The following is a 24274-nucleotide window of genomic DNA, read 5'->3' as shown; positions in this document are numbered from 1 at the left end:
CACTTGGAGCAGCAGCAATATATTTAACAGTTTTACAGGGAAAGACTTGTCTTCCTTTGTTGATACAGGTTTGCATAATGCAGGTAGTATCTTTTATGTAACAAATGAAAAAGGTGATGTTACATGGTAAATAGAAAGGAGTTTAGGCTCCTTACATCAGAGAGACGTAAAAGGAAAATTGATGTCTTGTTCAATAAACTTATCTATTCATAAAGCTAATTTTAAGCCACCTGAGTTTATTGCACATAAATAATTTCTTAGGGAAGCAGCAAAAACATTAAATTGACTTTGGGCTTCTTTCATTTTGCTATTGACTTTTATTTGACAATATCATACAGAAACAAATGCTCTCTTTATTATGAGCACTAAAATACTTAGTAAATTCTGACCTTTCAATGGGACTATTTTACATTGATATATTGGTATATATGTATATGCATATATGGGCTTCCCTGATAGCTAAGCTGGTCAAGAATCTGCCTGCGATGCAAGAGATCCCAATTTGATTCCTGAATCAAGAAGATCCCCTGGAGAAGGGATAGACTACCCACTCCAGTATTCTTGGCCTTCCCTGGTGGCTCAGATAGTAAAGAATCTGCCTCCAATGCAGAAGACCTGGATTCAATCCCTGGGTTGGGAAGATCCCCTGGAGGAGAGCATGGCAACCCCCTCAAGTATTCTTGCCTGGAGAATCTCCATGGACAGAGGAGCCTGGCAGGCTACAGTCCATGGGTTCACAAAGACTTGGACATGACTGAGTCACTAAGCACAGCACAGCACATATGTATATATATACATGTTTGTGTGTGTGTGTGCACGTGCATGTGTGTGTATTTCAATATATTTATACTTTACAATGGGCTTCCCTGGTGGCTCAGCAGTAAAGAACATGCCCACTCAGCGGTAAAGAACATGCCCACCAAGCAGGGGACAAGGGTTCGATCCCTGGGTCAGGAAGCTCCCCTGGAAAAGGAAATGGCTACCCACCCCAGTATTCTTGCCTGGGAAATCCCATGGACAGAGGAGCCAGGTGGGCTATAGTCCATGGGGTTGCAAAGTGTTGGACACGTCTTAGTGCCTAACAATGACAACAACAACATACTTTACAATGGGTTTCCCTGGTGGCTCAGGAGTAAAAAATCTGTCCACAACTCAGAAGAAGCAGGGGATGCTGGTTTAATCCTTGGACTGGGAAGGTCCCCTGGAGGAGGGTATGGCAACCCACTTCACTATTCTTGCCTGGAGAATCCCATGGACAGAGGAGCCTGGTGGGCTACAGTCCATGGGGTTGCAACGAGTTGGACACAACTGAGCAACTGAACACAGCACAGCAACATACATTACAATTATATATTTTAATATATATAAATTTTTTGTATAGAGGCCATTATTTTCTTCTTTTCTGATCTAATTGTTAAAATTTATTTGTTCTGAGCAATACTTATAAAGGGAACTGTATAACCTAATTTAAAACCTACTACTTCCCTATGGATTTACAAGGATTGTTTTCAGTTGATCATTTCCAAATCATAAGAGATCAACCATATCATGATACACAGTATTTGACTGATAAACATCTGTGTGAATAAATGATTCACAATAAATCATCAGTGACTTGGGCTTTTTGGAGACTGGTCCTTTAAAGCATTGATTCAGTGTGATACAATGATGAAAAGGCATATTAATCTTCAGGATTCAATTATAATGGTAGTGGAAATGATTATAAATTTATAGAAACCACATATATACATATGTAGAAACTACACACACACACACACACACACACACACCCCGCATATAAAACTGCTGTGTAATAGTACCCAGGATATCACGAGCTTATTGACTTGTTAAATGTTTTGGACACTGAATCTCCGTTATCCATTCAGTGCTTACAAAAAATTTACAAGGCAGGAAATAATTTATTTCCATTTGTACTATGAGAAAAACTAGAGTGGTTACATAAATAGCTCACTCATCTAGGAAGCCCCAGTTCCTGGATTTGAATCCAGCAATTTGACTCTGAGGACTGAGTTTTTAACAGTGCCACTGTATTAGTTTTAATTCTTTATAACCTATATTAAGAATTTAGATAATTTCTTACAGAAGCGACATATCAGCTATTCACAGATGTTTTCAGGCTTTCAATCAGTTCTGCAAAATAAGATATGTGTACAAAAATGTGTACATGCTGTAGGCTTAGAGTTCAAAGTTTTCAGACACTTAAAAATGTGTCGAACTTCAGCTCAGGGTCAAATAGCAACATTTCCCCCTAGGAGACCCTCATGAGCTCTTCTTTGAATCTTAAATAGCAACTCAAGAGTAAACATTCTCCTGCCTCCTAGCAGCACTGGTTAACCTGGCCTGTTTGGCACATCATATACATGGTGAAACAGATTTTGTGCTTGTGTTTCTGGCCCCTTTTACTCAAGGTTGTGTTGGTGCTGTGTACATGTATGTTCACTGTCGTTCATTCAAGGTTGTGTTGGTGTTGTATATATGTGTGTTCACTGTCATCGCAGTAGGGCATACTGTTTTGTGACTGTGCCATAATTTATGGATCTCTTCTGATGGGCATCAGTGTAATTTCTTGGCTCTGATAGTTATGAACTGTGTCATTTTGGAACGTCTATCACACATCTTAGGTGAAGAAATGGACACATAGCCATTGAACATTAGCCAAGGAATAGTGTGAATTCCAAACATTCAGAGTGTGAATATGCTCCGTTTACTGTCTGACAGTTGTAGGAAAAGTCCTCATTATAGTCTGAGCAGTGAAGAGGGGTCCCAGCACTCCACCAACTATCCAGTCTCTGGTGTGCCCCATCGTTTTAAGTCATGCTGGTATGGCTGTGGAGCTATCGCATCACTGAGGCTTTCCTTGGCGTTTCTTTGACTCACAGTGTTGATCACTTCTCATATTTGTTGTATTGGCTCATCTAATATATTTCTCTGAGAAGTGTCAGTTTAAGCTAACGACCATCTTTTTCCCCTGTGGGTTGTCCTTTTCTTTCTGAGAGCCTTCTTTATATGTTCTGTGAGTAAATCTTTAATAATAAGATGATCATCTTTTCTCACTCTGGAAAATAATGTCTTTTGATGAATAGAGTTTCTCAAATTTGATATGACCTAACCTATTGCCTTTTCTTTTATTGCCAATACCTTTTATGTTTGAAAAACCTTTGCCTCCTCAGAGGTTATGAAGGAGTTCCCTGATGTGTGACTCAGCACACTTCATTTTGTGTCCAGATCTGCAGTCTTTCTGAAGCTGTAAAGGGTCCTAACTGCACAAACTGCATCTGAATTTAAATTGGTCCCTCAAACTCACGTTTTAGCATGTAGTCACCATAATGGTCTTGAGAGCTGGCAGTGTAAGACCCTGAGCTCTGCTCCTCAGAATAAATCTTTATATACTTTGTCTTTTTGTTCAGTTGCTCAGTTGTGTCTGATTTTTTGTGACCCCTATGGACTGCAGCACACCAGGTTTCCCTGTCCTTCACCATCTTCTGGAATTTACTCAAACTCATGTCCAGTGAATCTGTGGTGTCATCCAGCCATCTCATCCTCTGTCTTCCCCTTCTCTCCTCCTGTCTTCAATCTTTCCCAGCATCAGGATCTGTTCCAATGTGTTAGCTCTTTGCATCAGGTGGCTAATATTGGAGCTTCAGCTTCAGCATCAATCCTTCCAGTAAATATTCAAGGTTGATTTCCTTTAAAATTGACTGGTTTGATCTCCTTGCTGCCCAAGTGACTCTCAACAGTCTTCTCCAACACCACAGTTCAAAAGCATCAATTCTTCAGTGCTCAGCCATCTTTTATGGTCCAACTCTCACATCTGTACATAACTACTGGAAAAACTATAGCTCTGACTAGATGGACATTTGTTGGCAAAGTGATGTCTTTACTTTTTAATATGCTGTTTAGGTTTGTCATAGCTTTTCTTTCAAGGAGCAAGTATCTTCTAGTTTTATGGCTGAAATCACTGTCTGAAGTGATTTCTGGAGCCCAAGAAAATAAAATCTATCACTGCTTCCACTTTTTCCTCTTTGATTTGCCATAAAGTGGTGGGACCAGAGGCCATGATGTTACTTTTTTGGATGTTGAGCTTTAACCGAGGTTTTTCACTCTCCTCTTTCTCCTTCATCAAGAGGCTGTTTAGTTGCTCTTTGCTTTCTGCCATTAGGGTGGTGTCATCTGCATGTCTGTGTCTGGAGTTTGTTGATATTTCTACTGGCAATCTTAATTCCAGCTTGGGCTTCATCTAGCCTGGCATTTCACATAATGTACTCTGCATATAAGTTAAATAAGCAGAGTGACAATATATAGTCTTGTCCTATTTCTTTCAAATTTGGAACTAGTCTGTTTTTCCATGTCCAGTTCTAACTGTTGGTTCTTGACCCGCATACAGGTTTCTCAGGAGACAGGTCTTTAAGAATTTTCAAAAGATTTTTGTGAACCACACAGTCAAAGGCTTAGCACAGTCAATGAAGCAGAAGTAGATGTTTTTTTTCTGAAATTCTCTTTCTTTCTCCGTGATCCAACAAACGTTGGCAATTTTATCTCTGGTTCCTCTGCCTTTTCTGAATCCAGCTTGTACGTCTGGAAGTTTTCAGTTCATGTACCGCGGAACCTAGCTTGAAGGATTTTGAGCATTACCTTGCTAGCATGTGAGATGAGTGCAATTGTGTGGTAGTTTGAACATTCTTTGGCATTGCCTTTCTTTGGGATTGGAATGAAAACTGACCTTTACCAGTCCTGTGGCCACTGCTGAGTTTTCCTAATTTGCTGACATATTGAGTGCAGCACTTTCACAGTTTCATCTTTTAGGATTTAAGAAAGGTCAACTGAAATTCTAGTTCACCTCCACTAGTTTTGTTTGCACTAATGCTACCTAAGGCCCACTTGACTTTCTACTCCAGGATGTCTGGCTCTAGGTGAGTGACCACACCATCATGGTTATCCAGGTCATTAACACCTTTTTGGTACAGTTCTTCTGTGTATTCTTGACACCTCTTCTTAATCTCTTCTGCTTTTGTTAGGTCCTTATGGTTTCTGTCCTTTATTGTGCCCATCCTTGAATGAAACATTCCCTTGATATTTCCAGTTTTCTTGAAGAGATCTCAAGTATTTCCCATTCTATTGTTTCTTATCTCTTGTTGCTATTCTCTGGAACGCGGCATTCAGTTGGGTATATCTTTCCCTTTCTACCTTGCCTTTGTATATTTAGCCTTCCACATTTCTGTATAAACTTTAGAATCAGCTTGTCAGTTTGTAACAAGCAAGAAATTCTGCTGATATTGGGCTAGGATTGGACTCAGCTCATTGATTTGTAGAGAATTGTTAGGTTCACAGACCACATTGTGTCTTTCTGTACATGAACATGATGTCTATCTGCACATCTTAGGTCTTCTTTAATCTCACTCAGTAATGTTATAACAAGTCATTTCTTAAATTTACTCATAGAGATTTTAGGTTATGCTGAGGTTTTGGGCACTGTTAAAAATTCCATTTTTCAGTTGCTAGTCTTTAAGAATACAAATCATTTTTGTTTATTGGCTTTGTAGCCAATGTGAATATTTGCTAAATAAAATGGCGTTTGCATTTAATGAGACACAAAGGACTGGAAAATTTGTTCGAAACATAGAGATACACAAACACATACTAGTCATTAGAAGAATCATTCTGTTTATGATCAACCATCTAAAGGATAATGTTTTTCCTAAGGTTTTATTTTAGGATAAAGTGTCTTCAGGAAATGCTGGTTTCCCATTATGTTGGTATCTGGAGCTGAGGATTTGTGAATCAAATCTTTGTGTGCAAAGCCTTCTTCCCCCTTGGGTTTTATATAACAGGTTAAGAAGTGCACATGCTGTAGACTTATAAGGGAAGATCTCAAAATATAGTACTTTTTGGGATGATAACTGGCTATATATGGCCCTACTCAGAAGTACTGAATGAAATCAACTTGCCTGTGTAGCTCTGCAAAATCAAGATTCATCCATAACTATAAAGGAAAGTTGCCTAAATAGTGAAATGTCTGGAAAATTTACATAGAAAAAAATACTCATACTGCAAACTTAAACTGCTTTGATCATATGCTACTTAGTTTGTATAGTAATTTGGAATATTTTCACTCAAGTAACACTTAATAAAGAACTGCTGCTGCTGCTAAGTCGCTTCAGTCATGTCCGACCCTGTGCGACCCCATAGACGGCAGCCCACCAGGCTCCCACGTCCCTGGGATTCTCCAGGCAAGAACACTGGAGTGGGTTGCCATTTCCTTCTCCAATGCATGAAAGTGAAAAGTGAAAGTAAAGTCGCTCAGTTGTGTCCGACTCTTAGCGACCCCATGGACTGCAGCCTACTAGGTTCCTCCGTCCATGGGATTTTCCAGGCAAGAATACTGGAGTGGGGTGCCATTGCCTTCTCCAAATAAAGAACTAAGGCTCAGTATTTTTGGAAGAGTCTGAAAGCTGTAACCTAATGTCTATACATAGGGCAAGCGAATTTGAGCTCTAATGTGTGCAAAGAGAAGGCAGTTCATATAGAATTGCACTTAAATTACATTGTTTCCCTTGACTGCTCCTCTTGGACTCTTGAATCCAATTTCCTCTGTACGTTGATAGAATGTATTAAAAGTCATAGTTGAAACGTATGACAGTAAATGAATTCAAGTAATAAGCTTGTTAGGTTATAGAGATGCAGATGTAGAGAATGGATGTGTGGACACGGTGGGGGCTGGGTGGTGGGTGAACTGGGAGATTAGGATTGACGTACATACACTGCCGTGTGTGAAACAGAGCTGGTGGGAACTTGCCATATATTCAACAGCACATAGAGCTCAGCTTAGTGCGCTGTGATGACCTAGAGGGATGGGATGGGGGTGGGAGGAAGGTCCAAAAGGGAGAGGATGTATGTATACACAGAGCTGATTTACCTCTTTGTAAGCAGAAACTAGCACAACATGGTAAAGCCATTATACCCCAGTAAAAACTCTTATAATCTTACAGATATCACACATGACAGTGGTCAGTGATTTTAATATAGAATCAACCTACCCATCCATCTTCAGTAAAAGTCTAATTCATTGAACAAATATATTAAGTTGTACCATGTACCTAGCACTATGTCACTGATAAGGATATAGAGGTAAATAGACCACTGCCTGCCATGAGATTCTCACCCTCAAAGGCAGGGCTAATTCAGAGTAAAATGTGCCCTGTTTACAGGCTACATTCTTTTCTTTGTCTCATAGGAACTAGCCATTCATAACCTCCTGCAATCCATGAGATCTCTAAAAATTCGGATCTCTACACAGAAAGTCTATGCTTTGTCACTCATGAAACCAGTGGATGAAAATGAATATATTTCTAATGCCTGTGTGATTTTTAAAGGGGCATCTATGGAAAATAACAAAACAGACCGCAGATGGGGGAGGGCCAGCTTCTTCCTCGTCTTACCTATCCAGCTCTGTCACTTGCTGGGAAACTGCCCTCAGTGACACAGTAACCAATTTCTTCCACATGTGTGGGCATTTGCTCCAATGGATGGATGTTTTATGTATACAGACTATCAGTAGTTTATCCGAACACATCTGAATTCATCTCAATTTAGATTTGACCACACAGTACTTTTTTTGAAGTGGTCAGTAAAATATTTAGTTCATAGTGAAGAATCTCATCTTTGGTCATAATAGTGGATTGGCCCAGAAGCTGACTTTTTTTTTTTAATCTATTTTTAATTGAAGGATAATTGCTTAACAGAATTTTGTTGGTTTCTGCAAACATCAACATGAATCAGTCATAAGTATACATATGTCCCTTCCCTCTTGAACCTCCCTCCCATCTTCCTCCCCATCCCACCCCTCTAGGTTGATACAGAGCCCCTGTTTGAGTCCCTTGAGTCATACCACAAATTCCCATTGGCTCTCAACTTGACATGTGGTAATGTAAATTTCTATGTTACTCTCCCCATATATCTCACCCTCTCCTCCCCTCCAACATGTCCATAAATCTGTTCTCTATGTCTGTGACATAGACAGTATTTTTGACATATTGACAAAAAATATACAATATACTAGTAACACACATGTACACAGGTGCATACATGCATTTTTCCATGCAAAGAGAACTATAGTTTTGCCACCGGGAAGACATTAAGTAACTTATTAAGCAGTAAATCATGACCTACAACATCTCTATATCAAGAACACAACTAAATGCTGAGATATTCAGTTCAGTTCAGTTCAGTCGCTCAGTCGTGTCCGACTCTCTGCGACCCCATGAATTGCAGCACGCCAGTCCTCTCTGTCCATCACCAACTCCCGGAGTCTACCAAACCCATGTTCATCGAGTCGGTGATGCCATCCAACCATCTCATCCTCTGTCGTCCCCTTCTCCTCCCGCCCCCAATCCTACCCAGCATTAGGGTCTTTTCCAATGAGTCAACACTTCGCATGAGGTGGCCAAAGTATTGGAGCTTCAGCTTCAACATCAGACCTTCCAATGAACACCCAGGATTGATCTCTTTTAGGATGGATTGATTGGATCTCCTTGCAGTCCAAGGGACTCTCAAGAGTCTTCTCCAACACCACAGTTCAAAAGCATCAATTCTGCAGCGCTCAGCTTTCTTCACTGTCCAACTCCCACATCCATACATGACCACTGGAAAAACCATAGCCTTGACTAGACGGACTTTTGTTGGCAAAGTAATGTCTCTGCTTTTAAACATGCTATCTAGGTTGGCCATAACCTTCCTTCCAAGGAGTAAGCGTCTTTTAATTTCATGGCTGCAGTCACCATCAGCAGTGATTCTGGAGCCCAAAAAAGTAAAGTCTGACACTGTTTCCACTGTTTCCCCATCTATTTCCCATGGAGTGATGGGACCAGATGCCATGATCTTAGTTTTCTGAATGTTGAGCTTTAAGCCAACTTTTTCACTCTCCTCCTTCACCTTCATCAAGAGGCTCTTTAGTTCTTCTTCACTTTCTGCCATAAGGGTGGTGTCATCCGCATATCTGAGGTTATTGATATTTCTCCCGGCAATCTTGATTCCAGCTTGTGTTTCTTCCAGCCCAGCATTTCTCATGATGTACTCTGCATGTAGGTTAAATAAGCAGGATGACAATATACAGCCTTGACGGACTCCTTTTCCTATTTGGAACCAGTCTGTTGTTCCATGTCCAGTTCTAACTGTTGCTTCCTGACCTGCATACAGGTTTCTCAAGAGACAGGTCAGATGGTCTGGTATTCCCATCTCTTTCAGAATTTTCCAGAGTTTATTGTGATCCACACAGTCAAAGGCTTTGGCATAGTCAATAAAGCAGAAATAGATATTTTTCTGGAACTCTCTTGCTTTTTCGATGATCCAGCAGATATTGGCAATTTGATCTCTGGTTCCTCTGCCTTTTCTAAAACCAGCTTGAACATCTGGAAGTTCATGGTTCACGTATTGCTGAAGCCTGGCTTGGAGAATTTTGCGCATTACTTTACTAGCATGTGAGATGAGTGCAATTGTGTGGTAGTTTGAGCATTCTTTGGCATTGCCTTTCTTTGGGATTGGAACGAAAACTGACCTTTTCCAGTCCTGTGGCCACTGCTGAGTTTTCCAAATTTGCTGGCATATCGAGTGCAGCACTTTCACAGCATCACCTTTGAGGATTTGAAATAGCTCAATTGGAATTCCATCACCTCCACTAGCTTTGTTTGTAGTGATGCTTTCTAAGGCCCACTTGACTTCACATTCCAGGATGTCTGGCTCTAGGTGAGTGATCACACCATCGTGATTATCTGGGTCGTGAAGATCTTTTTTGTACAGTTCTTCTGTGTATTCTTGCCACCTCTTCTTAATATCTTCTGCTTCTGTTAGGTCCATACCATTTCTGTCCTTTATCAAGCCTATCTTTGCATGAAATGTTCCTTTGGTATCTCTAATTTTCTTGAAGAGGTCTCTAGTCTTTCCCAATCTGTTGTTTTCCTCTATTTGTTTGCACTGATGGCTGAGGGAGGCTTTCTTATCTCTCCTTGCTATTCTTTGGAACTCTGCATTCAGATGAGAATATCTTTCCTTTTCTCCTTTGCTTTTCGCTTCTCTTCTCTTCCCAGCTATCTGTAAGGCCTCCTCAGACAGCCATTTTGCTTTTTTGTATTTCTTTTCCATGGGGATTTTCTTGATCCCTGTCTCCTGTAATATGTCACGAACCTCTGTCCATAGTTCATCAGGCACTCTGTCTATCAGGTCTAGTCCCTTAAATCTATTTGTCACTTCCACTGTATACTCATAAGGGATTTGATCTAGGTCATACCTGAATGAGATATTCAGGGATTCGAAAAGATGATATTCCCATGGCTGGAGAGCTGGTAAAGGTAGCATTCTGAAAAATAATGGCACAAAAGTATACATAATTTCCAGGACAGGTACATGGTATTCCCACATTATACTAGTCAAGCAGATTTTATTTAAGTGCCTGAATCATGATTTTGTTAAAAAAATATTGGAGTTGATTTTCAATGTTGTGTTAGTTTCTGCTGTACAGGAAAGCGAATCAGTTATACATACACACATATATCCCCTCTCTTTTGGATTCTTTCCTCACTACAGAGTATTACAGAGTATTGAGTAGAGTTCTCTGTACTAAACAGTAGGGAGCTCTACTCAATATTCTATAATGACCTATATGAGGAAAGAATCTAAAAAAATAAAAATAAAAAAGAGGGAATATATGTGTATACATAAATGATACACTTTCCTGTAATATACTATTCACTTTTCCTGGACTATAGAGTAGAAGGATTCCCTGGTGGCTCAGACAAAAAAGAATCTGCCTGTAGTGATGACGATCCTATATGCAAGGCAGTAAAAGAGACACAGATGTAAAGAATAGACTATTGGACTATGTGGGAGAAGGTGAAGGTGGGATGATTTGAGAGAATAACACTGAAACAAGCATATTACCATCTGTGAAATAGCTGACCAGGGCAAGTTCAATGCATGAAGCAGGGCACTCAAAGCTAGTGCTCTGGGACAACCCAGAGGGAGAGAGGGAGGATGGTTCAGGATGGCGGGGGGAGGATGATGTGCACCCATGACTGATTCATGTTGATGTATGGCAAAAATCATCTCAACATTGTAAAGTAATTATCCTCCAATTAAAGTAAATTAATTTTTAAAAAGTACGAGAAAAGCTATCCTAAAAAATAAGAATCTGCCTGTAATGCAATCATTGAACTGGGTTCAATCCCTGGGTTGCAAAGATCACCTGGAGAAGGGAATGGTTACCCACTCCACTATTCTTACCTAGAGAATTCCATGGACAGAGGAGCCTGGCAGGGCTTCCCTGGTGGCTCAGACAGTAAAGAATCCACCTGCAATGTGGGAGACCTGGCTTCAATCCCTGGGTTGGGAAGTTCCCCTCAAGAACAGCATGGCAACCCACTCCAGTATTCTTGCCTGGAGAATCCCCATGGAGACAGCAGCCTGGTGGGCTACAGTCCATGGGGTCACAAAGAGTTGGACATGACTAAGTAACTAAGCACACACACACACACACACACACACACACACACACACATACAGTCAGCCCTTACTCATTATCTGTTTTAAGTATAGTAGTGTGTTTATGTCAATCCCAATCTTATCCCTCCCCACTCTTTCCCCTGGTAACCATAAGTTTGTTTTCTACATCCATGACTCTATTTCTGTTTCATAAATAAATTCATTTGTACCATTTTTTCAGATTTCACTTATAAGTAATATCATAGGATATTTGCTTTCTCTTTCTGACTTACTTCACTTAGTATGACAGTCTCTAGGTCCATCCATGTTGCTGCAAATGGCGTTATTTCATTTTTATGGCTGAGTAATATTCCATTGCATGTAAGTACCACAACTTCTTCATCCATTCAACTGTCAATAGACAAATAGGTTGCTTCAGTGTCTTGGCTATTGTAAACAGAGCTTCACTGAACATTGGGGTGCATATATCATTTTGAATTATGTTTTTCTCCGAATATATCCCCAGGAGTGGGATTTCTGCATCATATGTTAACTTTATATTTAGTTTTTTATTTTATGGAGCTTCCATGCTGTTCTTCATTATGAATTATTTTTAAAACCATAGATGAAGTTACTTTCCTTTTAGATCCTCTCTCTGATCTGATGGCCCTTCTGATATCAGGGAAGAATTAAGTTCAGCTGACTTATTATCCTTTGTGTTCTGGCCACAAGTGATAAAATTTTTAAAAAAAAGGGAATTTGTTACAGTGAATGTATCAATAGTTACTAAGTCAGCTCAAAGTTGGAAGGGGGATGAACACATAAACCACGCTCCCCACTCCATGTAACAACTTGGACCCACTGAACCTGGGTCTTTTAAAAGTTTTGCTTAGTAGGGATTATAGAGATACAGATATTTGAACGAATTCAAACATTGATTACCTATTTTCCTGCTTATTTCATTTTCCATTTTTAAAGTAAACCAAGCTAAAACAAAATAAGCTCGTGTTTTACTTAGCTAATATTTAAGTTTCTATTTGTCTTTCTGAGGTGTGGATCAAACTGGCATTTTTCTTGTTGCTACATTGAAAGAGTTCCCATTTGTGGGGAAACTTATAGAAGCAATTCAGGGTTTTCTCTGTATCAAACGGAGAAGATACACATGCAGGAGAGGGAAGAAATAGTGAGTGTGTAGTACATTGCATGCCTTGGGGGAGGTATGGAGTCTTCTTTTGCTCCCATTTCTGGCAACTATGTGTAAGCTAAGAAATTGTCATCTCCCTATTTCACCATCTGGTATTTGTTCTATGTTTGAACTATCCAATCTGGAGTTGTCTACTTAAATCTTCCAAGCAAAGAACATCCAGGGGCAAAGGGAATGTGAGCAGTGAGGGGAGAGAAGAGATTAGTCGAGAGGTAACAATGCATGCTTTGGACACAACAATCCAGCATGAATTAATTGTTACATATATTAATGAATAATCATCTCTGATAGAGGTTATCATTTGCATTCAGTTTAATTTGAAGACTTTTATGAGCTATGATGTAGTTTATGCTTTAGATCTTATCCAGGGTCTATAACATTATTTTTTTGCTTCTAATAGTTTCCTTATGAATAATTTAATTATGTATATTTGTGGTTATTAGACAAAAGTGAAATATTTTCTATGACTACACACTCTCCATGATAGTATTCTTGGTTACTATAATGTATCATATTAAATCTAAGTCTCAAACAGTTATTAACAGTCAGACTTGCTAAGTCTTTGCATCACTAGATGTGAAATTTATATAAAATATACAAACATGTACTTGGAGCCCTTGTCAAGAGACAACAGAGGCTCCACTTTGGGGGGCATATGAACTAGAGCAGAAGACATGGGTTCTCATCCTGGATGTAAAAGTGGAACTCCACGGAACTTGCTTTATATCTCTAGATGGAGGGCTTACCTGTTGACTCAGCAGGTAAAGAGACCACCTGCAGTGCAGCAGACCCGGGTTCAATCCCTGGGTTGGGAAGATCCCCTGGAGGAGAGCATGGCAACCCACTCCAGTGTTCTTGCCAGGAGAATCCCTTGGACAGAGGAGCCTGGCGGGCTACAGTCCATGGGGTCAGAAGAGTTGGACACCCATTTTTAGGTGAAGTCTGAACTTCTGAAGTCTGAAATGGGGAGTATTGAGGGCATCTATAAATAAACCTCTCTCTTTTCTATCCTAGTTACAACACATGAAAAGTCGAGTCCACAGGGTTGCTATAACCCACCTTGAGTACCATACCCTCTGATGCTTACAGCTGGGGTGTGGGTTGGGTCTGCAGCTAACATGAGTGTGTTGCCATGACAGACCCATTGTCACCCCGTCTCTGACACAACTGGGCAACCACAGGACTCCCCACACAGGCCAAGACCCTGTGGCCATTCGGAAAGGGCACAGTAGAGCATCCATTCCCCACAGGCAGGCAGATCCCAAGGCAGGGGAAGGAGGTGCTGAGGGTGCACCCAGCTCTTGCACCCAAATGTCCCATTTCCTCCCATAGTGAAGAAGGAGGGAGGGATGGCATGAGGTGGCTTTAACTAGCTCTCTTCACAGGGAACTGAATTGCATGGGGCTAAAGACCCCTTCAGAGGACCCCAAGACTTTTAGGAGAGGAAAGGATGCTATTTTAATTAACGTGTCAAATAGAAGTGCTCACATTTCACATAAAATTGTGCTATTGATTAAGACCCATGTTATGAATTATGAATTATTTGTTATACTTCTAATAACTTGTGGGTAAAAAACACAGTCATGTTTAAAACATATTGCCTCTTTTTGGAATTAGCATTTTTTCTAGGAAGAAGCAAAAGGGTAATTGTTTGGTGAATTAAATTGTATCAGTGATTAAATTATATCAATGTTTATATATTCCATAAATTCTGTTAGAGCCCTCCAGCAAGACATAGTAATAAAGAGTGGTGTCTTTAAGCCTCTAAGTAGAAAATGTCTTATCAACAACAAAAAAAATGTAATGAATACCGTAGGACAATGACAAACAAAGGTAATAGAACAGTCATGTTGGGCTTTGAAATATGCATCACTTTTTCCCAGGTTATTTCAGAAAATTCAAAGGGAATAAAATAATGGCTGAATGGATTTGATTTATAGAAGTGTGACTTATGTGGTGTGAGATCAGGGGTTGGAAAAGAGCTTCCCCTCCTCTGTTCAGATATCTGCGGCTCTCACGAAAGAAAACTTCTGCCACTGGTTTTCCAGTGGGTAACTTCTATTATCTTGGAACTATAAAATATCCTCTCAAGGAATAAATTAAAGGTATAGAAGATAGCAAGATATAAAATTAAAATTCAAGGTCAAAGGATTAAAAAAAAAAACTAAAATTAGAGCTATAGTTTGGGGGTGAACGTGTAAGACATTCAGCCCTTCACGCTTTCATGACTAAACCAAACATTTGCTTCTGAGTCTTGGGTTCCATCCACTCAGGATAAGAAACACGCCGGTTTGCTTGGTCACCGCGGCAGTGCGGGCGCGCCTCGCCAGCCCATAGGGACCAGCCTCTTGGATCTCCGCACACCCTCCTGCCGTCCCGCTTTTGCACGGAACTCTTCCCTGGAAGAGTGCCCTGTGCCTCCTCACTTCCTCGGCCCCGGGTTCTCCTCGGTCCACTCCGTCGAGCTCCGGGCCCACCCTTCCCGGTCCCGGTTGCTAGCTCCGCAGCCGAGGCCCTGCCCCGTGGCCTCCCCGCTCTCAGAGCCAGGCTGACCGCTCCTGAAACACGCCTCTCTCGCGGCCGCCCTCCGCGCGCGGACCGCTCCTCCTCTGCTCGGCCTCCCTCGGACCCCGGTTCCAGACTCTCCGCCCTGCCCAGCTCCCTCACACCCTCCCGGTGGCCTCGTCCAGTCCCGGAACCTCAGGAGCCTCCCATCTTCAGAGGACCCCACGTGTCCCTGGGCCCTCACCCCCGGCCCCTCAACCAGGGCAACAGCGGGTCCGCTGAGCCCTGGCTCCTGAGTCCATGACAACCGTCCATCTCCTCCACCTCCTCCTCAGCTGTCCTCTGAGTCCAGTCCACCGGGATGCCCGCTCAGCCGCAGGCCTTTCCCCGGGGCTGGGCACCAGCCTAGCGTGATCCCCAAGCCCCTCACTGTGGTCTGGGAGCCACTACAGGATTTGGTCCCTGTGGACTTCTCTGTCCTCAGCACTTGCTTCCGACGTGGTCCAGGCTCGCATCAGGCTCCGTTACTCTGCACTGCGCCTCAAGCCGTGATGCTCTGGAGCCAGCTCTTCTCCTGCGGCGCCTCACAGTGGAAACTCTTGGCTTAAATGTCCCCTCCCTGGGTGCTCGTCCCCAAGTCCATCAAAACCACTGGTGCCGCCACCTCTCTGTCATTTTCTTAAAGGTTTTGTTCATTCTGAAATGATTGCTTTCTTTGATTTGTTTCTTGTCAACATCCCCACCAAAACCTCTTCTTCACAAAAACAGACGAGCTGTTCTAACTTCTATCATCAGGACTATGCCTGGTGCTTGCTTGCGAGGGCTCAGTAGCGTTTGTTGTGTGAAGAAATGGCACAGTGCTTGTTATCTGCAGGGAGAAACACAATTCTTTTGGAAACCTAATTTTTTTTCTGAGCTAAGCCGATAATAGATTGCACAAGTGGGAATTAATGTATTGAACAACGTTTCTAACCGCATCTCTGGAGCAGATGCATGACGACTTCATAAGGCGCTGCTTGTCCCTGCTGAGCGGAGGTGGGAGCAGGTGCTTTGGGAAACCTTGAACAGGAAACTGCAGGAGACCAGGCGGCAGGGGCTGAGCGCTCTGCGGTCCCATCGCTCTGCCGGATGTGAGGGAAACACCTAGAGGGACTGGAGGAAGTAATGAAGCTGTGTCTTCAAACAGTCCCCCTGAAGTGTGATTTCTCCAAACTGCTTTTGACAAATGTTGGGCAGCTTGTTGTCACGTCATATAGGGCTTAACTCCCCTGTCCATGTAAATGTCCGGGGTACAGGGACCATGAGCCTTGTAGCTCAAAAGTGAGCAAACTCACCTTCCCATTAAAATCGTAGGGCACTGAGGATGCATCTCCATGGTGATGAGATGCTAGATAGTTTATACCTAAGGGATGGAGGGGTAGCTGACTGCATCATCCTGACAGCAGGGCTGGGCTGCACTGAGCCGGTGATTAGGGCCCTGGTGGCAGACCATGCAGAGAGACTCCTAAATGGCAGATATGTGGGGGAATGTGATATTTTGATTTATAAGAAATATTTTTGGGTCATATGAACAACACATACTTATTTCTCATACGTATTTGGTCACCTTTCGTTGCTCTTGTTTTCTGACTCACAGCAAACCAAACCTCTGGAATTTCCTAAGTGAAGAGAACAACAAATATGCTTAACATGTTAATGAGGTGACTTTTGGACCCCAGCAAAAGTTGGGGGTTGGTTGCCATGGGAACCAACCACATGATTAGAGGGTTAGACCTTTCAGTCCTACCTCTGATCTCTGGAGAGGGGAGAGAGGCCATGGAGGTTGTATCGGTCACCAATGGCCCGTAGTTTAATCAACCATGCCTGTGTGATGAAACTTCCATAGAAATGCCAAAGGATGGTTCAGGGAGCTTCTAGGTTAGTGAACAGGTGGAGATTTGGAGAGAGTGGTGGGCCTGGAGAGGGCATCAGAGCTCTGTGCCCTTTCCCCACACCTGGTCCTATGCCGGTTTTCCATAGGGCTTTTTGTGAGTTATAGCCTTTCATGACAAATCAGGGATCTTATAAGGAAAATGTTTCTCTGAGTTCTGTGAGCTACTTGATCAAATTAATCAATTTACAACCAATTGGTCAGACATGCATCTGAAGCAGAGGGTAGTCTTGTAGGACTGAGCTCTCTGTGGGTAGACAGTGTCAGAACTGAGTTCAGGACACCCGGCTGGTGTCTGCAGGATCCTTTAGTGTGGGAGACCCACCTCCCAGCACATGCTCATGGAAATCAGGTCAAGAACCCTCATGAAAAGCCGTGCAGATGGCAAACCAAGAGACCATGTGGTGTATGAGAACACACCTGACATAGCAACACAGTCCCTGGGGCACCACTCTTCTGGTGCCAGATTCCAAACTGAAACGTATCTGTTCCCAACACCAGGCACACACACACACACAGGCACAGACATCCCCCATACAGGCATACCCATATAGACACACAGACTCACACAGACATACACACAGAGACACAGACACACAGAGAGACACACCCACAGCCCCTCCCCACAGACACACACACACCCATAGACACACACACCCATAGACACACCCACAGACACACATGCACCGCCCCCCACCCCCATACAGATACACCCATACAGACACACACACACACACACACACACACACACACACACACACACCCCTTAGCCAGCACATTGTAAAGGAACTTCGGTCTTCCTAACATCAGGAACCTACAAAGTAGCAAAGTAGATTCCAGCCCTGAAGGACTGCATGCCCCAGAGGTCACCTAACAATCACCACTTATGTGTTAATTTCTTACCTCTTAATAAATCAGGCTTCTTCCTCTCTGCACCAGGGGTCACTCTGATTGGTACATTTTTTCTCTTCCGTATCCATACTGCTGAGAATAAGTCATTACATATAATAAGAGAAGCTGAATGAATGAAGGGCTGGAGGAATAGATGTTCAAGTAGATGAAGAGCCGATGAATACATGCAGGAAATTGAATTATGAAACGAGTGCTTTTCCACGGGCGCCCGTCAGGACATTCTGAAATAGCAAACCTCAATTCTTAAAAGCCATTGACTAAGTGACCTGGCAAAGTATTACCTAGTTAAGGCACCTAGGAACACATTTTCCCTCTCTTTTCCCATAGCTGCTTCATTTGCAAAATGGGTTTGGAATAATGCTTGTTAACTAGTCAGTTCAGTGCAGGGTGTGATGAATAGAGCAGGAATAACTGAAGCAGAAACATCTTGCCAACATAGCATCTGGCTTCCGGCCAGAGGGAACGCTGGTAGAATGGGAAATGAGTACCACGCAGTTACTGAGTGACCTAGACACAACACATTCAGTTCACAGCTGGGCTCTCTTACCTAAAAAGAGCAGAGTCAAGTATGAGATCTCAGAATGACATTAACCATTTTAATTTAGCTGAGCATCCTCTACGGTTTGCAACGGCATGAAATGAGAAAGGAATACTTTTTTTTTTTTTTAAGACAAAAACAGAGTTGACCTTCAGCAAGTTTTACTCTAAAATAGCAATATAATTTTTTTCTGAGGTAAGGTATTGACCACCCAAGTGATTGCATTCACATTTTACAGAACATGGCCCAGGTTTGTGGATAGAAGAGCATAAATCTTAGGCTTCATTTTTTCAGAAACTGTCATGGACTGTTTCTTTATTTTTAAATGTTTTGTTGTTGTTGTTGTTTTCAGTAGGAAGTTCATGGCTCAGTCACTAGTAAAATAATCATGAACTTCAATCTTCACATCAACAACACTCATGCATAATATCCATGCCATCTACAATTGGACCAAATATATCAGATGTTAAAGAGCAGACTTTGCAAGCAAATAACATAAGTTATGAGTTTGCCCAAAGGGAAATGATTGACCTTTATATGAATAGGATGCAAAGTTATGAGGCAAATGATAAGGTAAGAAATATTTGCATCATATAAAATATGAATCTGAAGATTGATACTCCCAATATGTAAAGAGCTTCTGCTAAGTCTCTTCAGTTGTGTCCAACTCTGTGCGACCCCATAGACGGAACCCCACCAGGCTCCCCCGTCCCTGGGATTCTCCAGGCAAGAATACTGGAGTGGGTTGCCAATTCCTTCTCCAAACAATAATAAAGCTTCTACAATCAATAATAGTCTATGAGACTAAGAACAAATCAGGCACTCCCAGCAAGGGGGTTATAAATGGTTAAATAAATAAAGGACATTCAACCTAACTAGTAAGCTGGGGAAATGCAAAAGAACAGAATGGTAAGACATGCTTTCTTTTTTTTTTTTTTTGACAAATTCTTAAAGAGGGCTAATGTTTATATCAACTGAAAGCCATGTTTTTCAAATAACACTAGTAGTTTAAATTGCTGCGGCTATTTTGGAAGGTAATTTTTTGAGTGTTAAAGTGTTGATCTCCTATTATTCATTAATTTAAATTCCTTGGTATTTATTCTTGGAAAATAGTTATCTATTTGCATTGAAGGCAAATGTAAGGATGCACAGAGAAACATCATTTGTTAAAATAAAAATTTGAAGCATTTTAAATGTCTGTTAATAGGACAATTATTATGTTAACCTAGATATATAGATATCATGAAATACTGCACATTAATGTAAAGAAAATAAAGATTTGTATGGATTAAATAGAAAACTTATATTCAAGAAGAAAACTTGTTTAAAATGCAAAGTGATTATTTACATTTTATAGATCTATGTGAAGTATTAATGCATGCATCAAAATATGCAAACAATGAGGTGTGTGGAAGAAGCAGCATTGGAATAAGAATAATAAAATAATTTTGATAATTTTTTTTCTGTTTTACAATACAAATGCAAACCTACCTTACCTGCATCATTTAAACTAATATGTAAATAATTACATGGTCAAAGATTGGGAATAAGATATTAGCAGAGATGGAAATCTATATGATCTACACGTTAAATAATCATTAACATCTTGCTAATATCCAGGTAATAAAACTATATATAGAGAATTTTAATGAGCTTTACAGATGAAATAGTATCTATTTTTAAATTTTTATTTTAACTTTTTGTTTTAGCTGATTTAATTTACACACACATGCACATCTAATTTCTATATAAATTTTGGAATATATTTCAAGAAAGATGTGCTCTTTTAAGGTGCTGAGAAATTGACATAGATTTTCTAGAGGGTCAACTGGCAGTGTCTATATGAAAATGTAAATTTCTCTCAGATATCAGCCCATTAATTGCAACTGAAATAATTTATTCTGCAAAAATAAACATGCAAAGGCATGTGTATGACTATTCTCTACCATGTTGGGTGTACAGATGAGAAATGGAGATGTATCCATTAGGAGGAGGTCATTCTGTCTCCACACAGCGAGTCACTACAGAGCCAATCAGAAGGTTGAGGATGTATAAACACAGAAAGACTAACAGTACATTTATGAAATTTATTCATAGTATCCTACTTTGAGAAAGATGTATATGTAACAGATTTTTTCTGACCTTCAGGAAAAGAGTCTTCAGCCAAGGTTCAATTTGTGAAAAAATGAGCATAATATTCTGTTTTGATAAGCACATTATGAAGTATTTGGAAGAATAACAACTCTTAAGTCAGTGTGTCTCTGCAGAAGCTCATAGTTGAATAATGAGACTTCCATTGGTCTGGCCAAGGGTGATGGGGGTAAAAGATACACATGCAGTGCCAAATCCAGGAGGGCTGGGGACATGTGACCTGAGAATTGTGGGTTTCCTGCAGTGACATCAGCAACAATAAAGGACATGAAAAGACAGAGTCTGAGTCCCCAGGCAAAAAGTGGTGCTGATGAAGTGAGTTCTGGTGATTAGGTTGGGGGAGATCAGCCAGTGGCCCAGTGTTCAATTCCAGAGCAGAGATCTGTACTCTGAGGGTGGAGATGGAAGTCAGTTCTATCCTGTCTGTACAGGCTGCTTGCTGGATCTTTGTAGAGGAAGGTTCCTTGTTCCTCTGTTTATATAAGATGGTACTAGTAATGACTGGGCGAGGTAAGTGTGGTTTCTGTAAGGATGAATCTAGTTAGTGTGCATAAAGAGCTTTGTAAGGGTCCCAAGTATCAAAACATCTCACTGGAGGTGTCTTGCCAGGCTTGCTTTCTTACGGACACTTTAGAACACACCTGTTCTGTTCTGCCACTGTATTTAGCAGGCCACTGGTATCCTTCAGTTAGTGATTTAAATTACAGCTCAGGAGGATGCACTCCTGAATAAGAACCCTGAAAAGATAGGAATGGAGAGACATGCAGTGTGTCCAGTTCACCAGAAGACATGTCCAGTGCAGCTCTAAGGCTGCCTCTTGTCTGTAGTATTAGGAGATTGATCATGGCTTCCCTCATGCTCAAGTTCTGAAGCTTTTAACTATATAGTCTTGGTTCTCAGGCTAGCTAGTTATTAGTTTGTTCACAAGTCATTTCACTTTTTCATCCGTGGATCCATTGGCACCAACCAGCTATCCTGTTGAGGTCACTAATTGATTGAAAAAAAAAAAAGATACTGAAAAAGAGAATTTTAAAAGAAAGAAATCAAAGTGGTTGCAGTAGTTTACTAGGGAAAAAAAGTTGGTAAAATGAAAACTAAATGGCAATTCTACAGACATATTGATCCACTCAGTTGAAAAGGTTGACGGACTCACAACTAGTGTTTTCAAATCTCCATGCAGGCATATGCCTGCGAGAGGATCATAGCATTGCCACATATTTCCTAAGAGCAAGTTCTTGGAGTAGAATTCAGAATTAGAGTCCTCTCACATAATTCTGGTAGCATGGAACTTTTAATTTGTCAACAACAAATTGGAGGAACTGTTTAAAGCTTAAGAATGGTTACCTACTGGAAACCAAGTGCTTAACCGGAAACAAAAGCCTTCTGCAGTTGGAGACATAACAGGAGCAAAACGCTTCACTTTGGCTAAGTTTGCAGCCATTGGCAGGGCATGGGGGTCCCCTTTGGCTTCATGATGCCAAAGGTCATTCTTAGAAAACAGCTTTGAGAAGAACTATACCCACACTGCTCCTGCAAGTTTATTTGCCCGTGTTGTTGTTCGATCACTCAGTCATGTCCAACTCTTTGTGACCCCGTGGACTGTAGCCTACCAGGCTCCTCTGTCCCTGGGATTTCCCTAGCAATAAAACTGGAGTGGGTTGCCATTTCCTTCTCCAGGGGATCTTCCCAACCCAGGGATCAAATCACTGTCTCCTGCATTGGCAGGCAGATTCTTTACCACTGAGCCACCAGGGAAGGCCCAGCATTTTTTTCCAAATACTGACTTGCAAATAGAGATTGCATGATTTTCTCAGTGGCGTGTATCCTCCCCATATCTAAAGGATCATTGAAGTCTGGGAACACACTCATTAGCAAGTGCTGCTCCGCCACCATGGTACTCAGAGGAAAACCTATAACATGTTAACAGCACACGCAATTTCAAGAAGTCAGTTAAATAAAATTGAAAATGCCTGTTTACTAAAGAATCATACCAACTGAGCAACATAAGGAGAAACAAACATGTGATTCTGTATTCTATTAAAAGAACAGAATGTCAATCCTCACGGCTCACTCAGCCTTTTTCAACAGTTCCCTTTTAAAATGCATTCATCAAAAATGTTTATAGGTAATTGCAAATGATGTTCAAAAACTGTGGCTAAAGATTTGAATTAGGAATAATGGCTTACTCATTTAGGATTAAATGAACATGCAGTCAGAAAGTGAAGTCTTAATGTAATAGCTTCCGTGTATTCATAAACATTTATCTATGGAATAATATAATCCTTATTTGGCAGAACACTCATGAATTGAATTTTAAAATGTTTTCTTGTTTTTCAAAAGTATTACTAGATGATTTGGGGGAGATTTGTCTCACAGATGTGACTACAGATGATTCTAAAATTCCTCTCTTTTTTATCATTTTAATTACATTTCCAGATATGAGACAGTCATGAGGGGTAGTATTGATGTCACTCATAAGTATTTTTGCACTTCGATTTTAGTGTTCCATGTGTTTCCAGTTCAAAATTATCAAGATAAAAGGGTAGTTATACAAAAATTTAAGAACGGAGACATATTGTAAGGAAACATAAGGGGAACTTAATTAACAGCATCCATCCATCTGCATGTGAGCTCTGTGAATGGAAATCTTGTCTGTTTTGTTTCTATAGAACCTAGAACAGCGCCTGGTACACAGTGGGGACTCACTGTCTTTCATCAACGATGCCAAGAAATGTGACCAATTCACAATGTGAACTGTGACCTGGCCAATGAGTGGATCTAATTTTTTTTTTTTACCATTTTCCATTTTTCCCCTAATTTTCTATCCTTTCCTTCACTGCCTGCCTTTCTTGCTTCTATTGTTCCTCTTTTCTGGTTTCCCAGATCTTCTCTCAGATCTGTTAGCAGCATTTATGATTCTGCCTCTTAGCCCAGCTCTGCAAAGGGCAAGGTATCCAGTGACTTGACAGGATCGTCTGCACCGGCTTCATCCATCCACCTATTGTTAGCCCAGCAAGAGCGTTTTGAGCTTTACTGTTGCTGTTGTGCAATTGCTAAGCCATGTCCAACTCTTTGCGACCCCATGGACTGTGGCACACCAGCCTCCTCTGTCCTCCACTGTCTCGAGTTTGCTCAAATTCACATCCATTGAGTCAGTGATGCTCTCTAACCACCTCATCTTCTGCCACCCTCTTTTTCATTTGCCTTCAATCGAAAGATTGAAGCATCAGGGTCTTTTCCAATGAGTCAGCTCTTCACATCAGGTGGCCAAAGTATTAGAGCTTCAGCGTCGGTCCTTCCAATGAATACTGAGGGTTGATTTCCTTTTTAGTATTGGCTGGCTTGATTTCCTTGCAGTCCAAGGAACTCTCAACAGCCTTCTCCAGCACCACAATTTGAAACCATCAGCTCTTTGGTGCTCAGCCCTCCTTATGGTCCAACTCTCACATCCATACATGACTACTGGAAAAACCATAGCTTTGACTATTCTGATCTTTGTCAGCTAAGTGATGTCTCTGCTTTTTATTATGCTATCTATCTTTTT

At 41.2% G+C, this 24274-nt stretch overlaps 1 protein-coding gene and 1 long non-coding RNA gene across 2 annotated transcripts in view; one reads left to right on the top strand and one right to left on the bottom strand.

Annotated features, from left to right (window-relative positions):
• Nucleotides 1–24274, top strand: part of CSMD1 (CUB and Sushi multiple domains 1) — a 1578457-nt gene that overhangs the window by 729131 nt on the left and 825052 nt on the right. The gene's annotated exons all lie outside the window — the stretch shown is intronic.
• On the bottom strand, nucleotides 7715–13863 carry LOC145518941 (uncharacterized). The gene is made up of 5 exons (XR_014063481.1): nucleotides 13754–13863; nucleotides 13441–13651; nucleotides 11784–11901; nucleotides 11293–11360; nucleotides 7715–10369 (listed from the first exon to the last, which is right to left on the bottom strand). It is a non-coding gene; the product is annotated as an uncharacterized LOC145518941 (long non-coding RNA).

Source organism: Giraffa tippelskirchi, chromosome 8, assembly GCF_054371585.1.
Source record: "Giraffa tippelskirchi isolate mGirTip1 chromosome 8, T2T-mGirTip1v1.2.pri, whole genome shotgun sequence".
NCBI lineage: Eukaryota > Metazoa > Chordata > Mammalia > Artiodactyla > Giraffidae > Giraffa > Giraffa tippelskirchi.
This window is presented reverse-complemented; position numbering and strand designations above follow the sequence as displayed.